The 7,679-nt window shown below is 46.6% G+C and overlaps 1 non-coding gene across 1 annotated transcript; it reads left to right on the top strand.

The window, feature by feature from the left end:
* The first annotated feature begins 6,727 nt into the window (after positions 1–6,727).
* On the top strand, positions 6,728–6,811 carry trnas-cga (transfer RNA serine (anticodon CGA)). Its single transcript has one exon. It is a non-coding gene; the product is annotated as a tRNA-Ser (tRNA).
* The last annotated feature ends 868 nt before the right edge of the window (positions 6,812–7,679 follow it).

The raw sequence follows: 7,679 nt of genomic DNA, 5'->3' as shown, positions 1-7,679 counted from the left end.
GTCGATGAGACTCTGCAGACACTCATCAGTGTGAGATGTTAATGCTGCACTGTCAGCAAAGAGGAGTTCCCTGATGAGGAATTTCCGTACTTTGGTCTTCGCTCTTAGACGGGCAAGGTTAAACAACCTGCCACCTGATCTTGTGTGGAGGAAAATTCCTTCTACTGAAGACTTGAATGCATGTGAGAGCAGCAGGGAGAAGAAGATCCCAAACAGCGTGGGTGCGAGAACACAGTCCTGTTTCACGCCGCTCGGAATAGGTAAGGAGTCTGATGAGGTGCTGCTATACTGGATTGTGCCTTTCATATTGTCATGGAATGAGGTGATGATACTTAGTAGCTCTGGTGGACATCTGATCTTTTTTAGTAGTCTGAAGAGACCACGTCTGCTGACGAGGTCAAAGGCTTTGGTGAGATCAATGAAAGCAACGTAGAGCAGCATCTGTTTTTCACGGCCTTTCTCCTGTAGCTGACGAAGGGAGAACAGCATGTCAATGATCAATCTCTCTGCTCAAAAGCCACATTGTGCCTCAGGGTAGACATGCACGGCCAGCTTCTGGAGTCTGTTTAAAGCGACTCGAGCGAAGACTTCCCCACTATACTGAGCAGGGAGACTCCACGGTAGTTGTTGCAGTCACCACGGTCACCTTTGTTCTTATAGAGGGTGATGATATTGGCATCCTGCATGTCCTGTGGTACTGCTCCCTCGACCCAACACAGTCAAAGCAGTTCGTATAGTGCTGAGAGTATAGCAGGCTTAGCACTCTTGATTATTTCAGGGGTAATGCTGTCCTTCCCAGGGGCATTTCCGCTGGTTAGGGAATCAATGGCATCACTGAGTTCTGATTTTTTTTGCTGTAGGTCCAGCTCATCCATGAGTGGCAGAGACTGGGCTGCATTGAGGGCGGTCTGAGTGACAACATTTTCCCTGGAGTACAGTTCTCGGTAGTGCTCCACCCAGAGGTTCAATTGCTTGCGTTGGTCAGTAGTTGTGTCCCCTGATTTAGATTTGAGGGGGGCGATCTTCTTGATGGGTGGCCCAAAAGCTCTCTGAATACCATCATACATATCTCTGATTCTTCCGGTGTTGGAGGCCAGCTGAATATGGCTGCATAGGTGTTGCCAGTCGTCATTTGCGTTTCTGGCTGCTTTAAGTGCGACAGATGTTAGCTCGCTGGGGGCTTTCTTGAAGTTCAACAGTGCAATGCGCATAGCGGCTATGACAGAGTCCAGCTCTTCAAAGTGAGATTGAAACCAGTCTGCATTCTACTTCACACATTTACCATAGGTGATCATAGCTGACACATAGATGACGTCTCTGATGTGGACCCACTTGGTCTCTGCATCCCCTGTGGGAGTGTTTTGAAGGGCTTTTTCAAGTTGAATTTAGAAATTTATGTAACAGCTGTGGATAAGAAATTCTGCTCGTGTTGATGTGTGAGTGGCTCTTCTGCTTGGAGTGATGCAGCATCTTTGGTTTGAGTCTAACCTTGCTGCACACCAGGGAATGGTCGGTATGAGCAATAAAGTGGATGAATTAATTGTGCAATTGGATGTAAACGGGTATGATATCGTTGGGATTACGGAGACATCGCTGCAGGCTGACCAGAGATGGGAAACGAACATCCAGGAGTAGTTGAAATAAAAACAAAAAATGCTGGAAATACTCAGCAGGTCTGGCAGCATCTGTGGAGAGAGAAGCAGAGTTAACGTTTCAGGTCAGTGACCCTTCTTCAGAACCGGCAAATATTAGAAATGGAAAAGGTAATAAGCAAGTAAAGTATGGGTGCGGCAAGAGATAACAAGGAGAAGGTGGAAATAGGACAACGTCACAGAATTGCTGACCAGAAGGTCATGGAGCAAAGATATGTAAATGATTTGTTGAAAGACAAAGCATTCGTACAGAAAGGGTGTTAACGGACTGAAAATTGAACAGCTGCAAGTACAAACATGAAAAAAATAGTGGGTAAGCAAATTGATCAAACTAATGTATGGTAGATGAAGTATAATGTGAATAAATGTGATGTTATCCACTTTGGTGGCAAAAGCAGGAAGGCAGATTATCATCTGAATGCCGAGAAAACTGAGAGAGGAGAATATCCAACGAGACCTGCATGTTCTCGTACGCCATTCGCTAAACGTAAGCATGCAGGTGTGACAGGTGTTAAAAAAAAGGCAAACGTTATGTTGGCCTTCATTGCGATAGGATTCGAGTACAGGAGCAGGAATGTCTTGCTGCAATTATACAGGGCCTTGGTGAGGCCACACCTGGAATACTGTGTAGTTTTGGTCGCCTTATCTGAGGTAGGATGTTCTTGCTCTCGAGGGAGTGCAACGAAGGTGTACCAGACTGAATTTTGGGATGGCAAGACTGACGTATGAGAGATTGAATTGTTTAGGATTATATTCGCTGGAGTTCAGAAAGGTGAAGGGGTGGAGGCGGGGGGTGGGGTGGTGGGGTGGGGGCGGGTTGTTTGTGTGTGGGGGCGGGGAGGGGGATCTCATAGAACCCTATAAATTTCTAACAGGCCTTGACAGGGTAGATGCAGGAAGGATGTTCCCGATGGTGGGGGAGTCCAGAACCAGTGGTCATAGACTAAGGATGCGGGGTAAACCATTGGTCAGTGACGCTCAGTTTGTGTTCATTCAGCTCCTGACCTCATTACAGCCTTGGTTCAAACATGGACAAAAGAACTGAACTCAAGAGGTGAGGTGAGAGTGACTGCCCTTGACATCAAGGCAGCAATTGACCGAGTATGGCATCAAGGAGCCCTAGCAAAACTGAGGTCAACGGAAATCAGGGGGAAGCCCTCTGCTGGCTGGAGACATACCTGGTGCAAAGGAAGATGGTTGTGGTTGTTGGAGGTCAATCATCTGAGCTCCAGGACATCACCGCAGGAGTTCCTCAGGGTAGTGTCCTGGACCCAACCATCTTCAACTGCTTTATCATGGCCTTCCGTCAATCATAAGGTCAGAAGTGGGGATGTTCGCGGATGATTGCACAATGTTCAGCACCATTCGTGACTCCTCAGATACTGAAGCAGTCCGTGTAGAAATGCAGCAAGACCTGGATAATATCCAGGCTTGGGCTGATAAGTGGCAAGTAACATTCGCGCCACACAAGTGCCAGACAATGTCCATCTCCAACAAGAGAGAATCTAACCATCTCCCCTTGACATTCAACAGCATTACCATCGCAGAATCCCCAACTATCAACATCCTAGGGGTTACCATTGACCAGAAACTGAACTGGAGTAGCCATATAAATACCATGGCTACAAGAGCAGGTCAGAGGCTAGGAATCCTGAGGCGAGTAACTCAGTTTCTGACTCCCAAAAGCCTGCCCACCATCTACAAGGCATAAGTCAGGAGTGTGATGGAATACTCTCCACTTGCCTGGATGGTGCAGCTCCAACAACACTCAAGAAGCTCGACACCATCCAGGACAAAGCAGCCCACTTTATTGGCACCCCATCTACAAACATTCACTCCCTCCACCACCGACGCACAGTGGCAGCAGTGTGTACCACCTACAAGATGCTCTGCAGCAAGGCTCCTTCGACAGCACCTTCCAAACCCGCGACGTCTACCAACTAGAAGGACAAGGGCAGCGAATACATGGGTACACCACCACCTGCAAGTTCCCCTCCAAGTCACACACCATCCTGACTTGGAACTATATCGCTGCTCCTTCACTGTCGCTAGGTCAAAATCCTTGAACTCCCTTCCTCACAGCACTGTGGGTATACCTACACCAAATGAACTGCAGCGGTTCAGGAAGGCAGCTCACCACCACCTTCTCAAGGGCAATTCGGGATGGGCAATGAATGCTGGCCTGGCCAGCGTCGCCCACATCCCATGAATGAATTTTAAAAAATTCAGGACTGAGATGAGGAGACGTTTCTTCACCCAGAGAGTGGTGAACCTGTGGAATTCGCTCCCACAGAAAGCAGTTGAGGTCAAAACATTGTATGTTTTCAAGCTCTTGAGTTCAAAGGGATCGATGGATATGGGGGAAAAGTGGAAACAGATTAGTGAGTTGTATGATCAGCCATGATCAGAATGAATGGCGGACCAGGCTCGAAGGGCCGAATGGCCTACTCCTGCTCCTATCTTCTATTCTTCTATTTTAAAAGGCAGATGGTTGTGTTGTTGGGCGTCAATCATCTCAGCTCCTGGACATAATTGCAGGAGTTCCTCAGAGTCTTGTCCTGGATCCAATCAACTTCAGATGCTTCATCAATGACCGTCCCTCCATCACAAGGTCAGACGTGGGGATGCTCGCTGATTATTGCACTATGGTTGGTCCCATTCTCGACTCCTCAGACACTGAAGCAGTCCATATGCAGCAAGGCCTGGACTACAGTCAAGCTTGGACTGATAAACGGCAAGTTGCAGTCACACCTCACAATTGCTGGACAATTTTCATCCCCAACAAGAGAAATTCTAAACATCTCCCCTTGAAGTTCAACGGCATTATCATCGCTGAATCCTCCTCCATCAACATCCTGGGATTTGCCTTGCCCATCCCTAATTTCCCTTGAGAAGGTGGTGGTGAGCTGCCTTCTTGAACCGCTGCAGTCCATGTGGTGTCGGTGCACGGACAGTGCTGTTAGGGAGGGAGTTCCAGGATTTTGATCCAATATCAGTAATGGAACGGTGATATATTTCCAAGTCAGGATGGTGTGTGGCTTGGAGGGGAACTTGCAGATAGTGATGTTCCCACTCATCTGCTGTCCTTGCCCTTCCAGGTGGCAGAGGTCACGCGTTTGCAAAGCGCTGTCGAATTGCAAAGTGCTGTTGAAGGAGTTGTGGTGAGTTGCTGCAGTGTATCTTGTAGATGATACACACTGCTGCCACTTTGGTGGCAAAGGGAGTGAATGTTTATGGTGGCGGATGGGCTGCCAATCAAGTGGGCTGCTTTGTCCCGGATGGAGTTGAGCTTCCTGAGTGCAGCTCCAATATCATTCAAGTAAGTGGAGAGTATTCCATCGCACTCCTGACTTGTGTCTTGTAGATGGCGGACAGGCTTTGGGGTGTCAGGTGTTGGGTTAATCGCTGCAGAATTCCCAGCCTCGGACCCGCTGTTGTAGACACAGTATGTATGTGGCTGATTCAGTTCTGTTTCTGGTCAATGGCATCCCCCAAAATTGTTGATAGTCGGGGTTTCAGCGATCATAATTCCATTGAACTGGGGTTCCATTCCCAATGCGGTCATAATTTGTGTTATATCGGTGACCAATGGTGCACCACAGGGATCGGGGCAGGGACCCTTGCTGTTTCTGATATCAGCAGAAAAGCTGCTCAGGTGGAAAGTCCAAAATAAAAGCATCACATGTTAGAAATATTCAGCAGATCAGGCAGCTTTTGTCGAGAAATCCTCTTCACGAAAAAATATCTTTCTCAAACAATTGTGTTAGACTGTCGCAGCTGCTTCAGTGGGACTGTGAATGTATAATGGTGAATACTCTGTGTTGTGGTCACAGCAACTCCAAATCCAGACAGAGCTTGCTTTATGTCTTAAACCGGCTGCTGCACCAACTAATGGAATGCAGCAAATAACCAATCCTTACTTCTTGAAAATGAATTTCTTCTTGATGGAGAAAAAAAACTACTGTCTCCTTTTACAGTATTTCACTTACACATGCCTGTGCTTCACGCTCCAACATTCAAACCTGCCCCTTCTCTCAGATTATTCCTTCCACTATTAACACTCACTTGCTTCCATTTCATTTCACTGTGGCTTCGCAGACTGTAACATTCACTTTCACGGTCTTAAAGCCGTTAACATTGCTCAGTTACCACCGCTGTTTCGAGGTTACACACGTTCCATTCACACCAATGTTCATTTGGACCTTGAACTGAGTCGATACACTGAGGTCCGACCGCTCGGCAGACACATGCTACAAAAGCAGGGCTGGCCTTTGGAAGGCCAGCGGTGGGTTGTTTACAATATTTATTTGGGGAATCCTCTTTGCCAAGGGATGTGAATTAATGAACTGGGTTTTGTTTTCATGGCAGATGATGTTTTTCTCATGAAATGTGTTCTGTGATGAATTAATGGAGAAAGAAACTGGAACATACGACCTGAAGGGGTGGTAGCGGCAGGAACACTCACAACATTTAATAAGTATTTAGATGAGCACTTGAAACGCCATAGCATACAAGGCTGCTTGCCAAGTGCTCGAAATGGGATTAGAATAGATGGGTGCTTGATCGCTGGCACAGATACGATGGGCCGAAGGGCCTATTCCTGTGCTGTATAGCTGTATAACTCTAAAGTTGATGAGGGTAGCGGTAATGTGATTGATGTTGTGGAGATGGAGTTTAAAAAGCATTCGGAGAAAGACCACATAATCAACTTGTTAGAAAAATTAAAGTGATGGAATTAAAGGACCAGTGACAGCGCGGATACAGAATTTTCTGAGGTCCATAAAACAGAGAAGAGCGAGAAGAGAAGAGGACTGATTTCCAGGGTGATGGGGAAAAGCTGGATTGTAGGATTAAACTGACTGATCTTTCAAAGAGCCGGTGCTGGCTCGGTGGGTTGAGAGGCTTCCTTCTGTGCTGTAAACTACACTGATTCCATCATGTTAATTTTAACATCCACTGGGAGATGCAACTCAACTCAAGGCTCAAAGACAATGATTCCCCAGAATATGTCTAATTTAAGCAATTGTCTAATGCATTGTACCAATGATTTAATTAGAAGAGCAAGCAGCAGCTGAGCTGTGATGGCCGAGTGGTTAAGGCGTTGGACTCGAAATCCAATGGGGAATTTCCCTGCGCAGGTTCAAGCCCTGCTCACAGCGGCTTTGTGTCATTTTTCTTGAGTTGACTGCTCACTTTGCTGGTTGGAAATATTCAAATGTCTCAATATCAATCAGAGATCGTGGATTTGTCATAAACTGAACAAAAGGCAAAAAATGTGTGAGAAATAAACAAACAAATCAGCCTGTTGAAGGTGAAGAAATGGGAAAAAGCAGCTAATATTGAAAGGCGTGGGTGAGCTTCACTGGCGTGGGCTCAATGCATTCACTCTCGCGTTCTTGGTTCGATTCCTGGTCAGAAAGTAATCAGTCTTTTTTACTGTTATGACAACTCTCACAAATGTGACTGACATTAAAAAGAAACAGCAAATGGTTCGCAACTCGGCAGTCATAGACTTATACAGCAGAAAAACAGGCCCTTCGGCCAATCGTGTCTGTGCTGGTCATAAAGAACCTAATTATTCTAATCCCATTTTTCAGCACTTGGCCTGTAGCCTTGTATTCTCTGCCGTTTCAAGTGCTCATCGAAATACTTGGTAAATGTTGTGAGGGTTCCTGCCTCTACCAACCCTTTTCAGGCAGTGTGGTCCAAATTCCAAACACCCTCTGAGTGAACTTTTTCCCTCAAATCCACTCTAAACCTCCTGCCCCCTACCTTAAATCTATGCCCCCTGGTTATTGACACCTCCGCTAAGGAAAAGGTTTCTTTCTGTCGAACCTATCAATGCCCCTCTAATTTTGTATACCTCAATCGTGTCCCCCCTCAGCCTTCTCTACTCTAAGGAAAATAACCCGAGCCATTTCAGTCTCTCTTCATAACTGAAATGTTCCAGGTCAGGCAACATCATCCTGAATCGCCTCTGCACCCTCTCCAGGGCAATCACATCCTTCCTAAAGTGTGCTGCCCAGA

Source organism: Heterodontus francisci, chromosome 34 (assembly GCF_036365525.1).
Source record: "Heterodontus francisci isolate sHetFra1 chromosome 34, sHetFra1.hap1, whole genome shotgun sequence".
Classification (NCBI taxonomy): Eukaryota; Metazoa; Chordata; class Chondrichthyes; order Heterodontiformes; family Heterodontidae; genus Heterodontus; species Heterodontus francisci.
The sequence above is the reverse complement of the archived record's forward strand: the minus strand, read 5'-3'. Positions and strand labels throughout refer to the sequence as shown.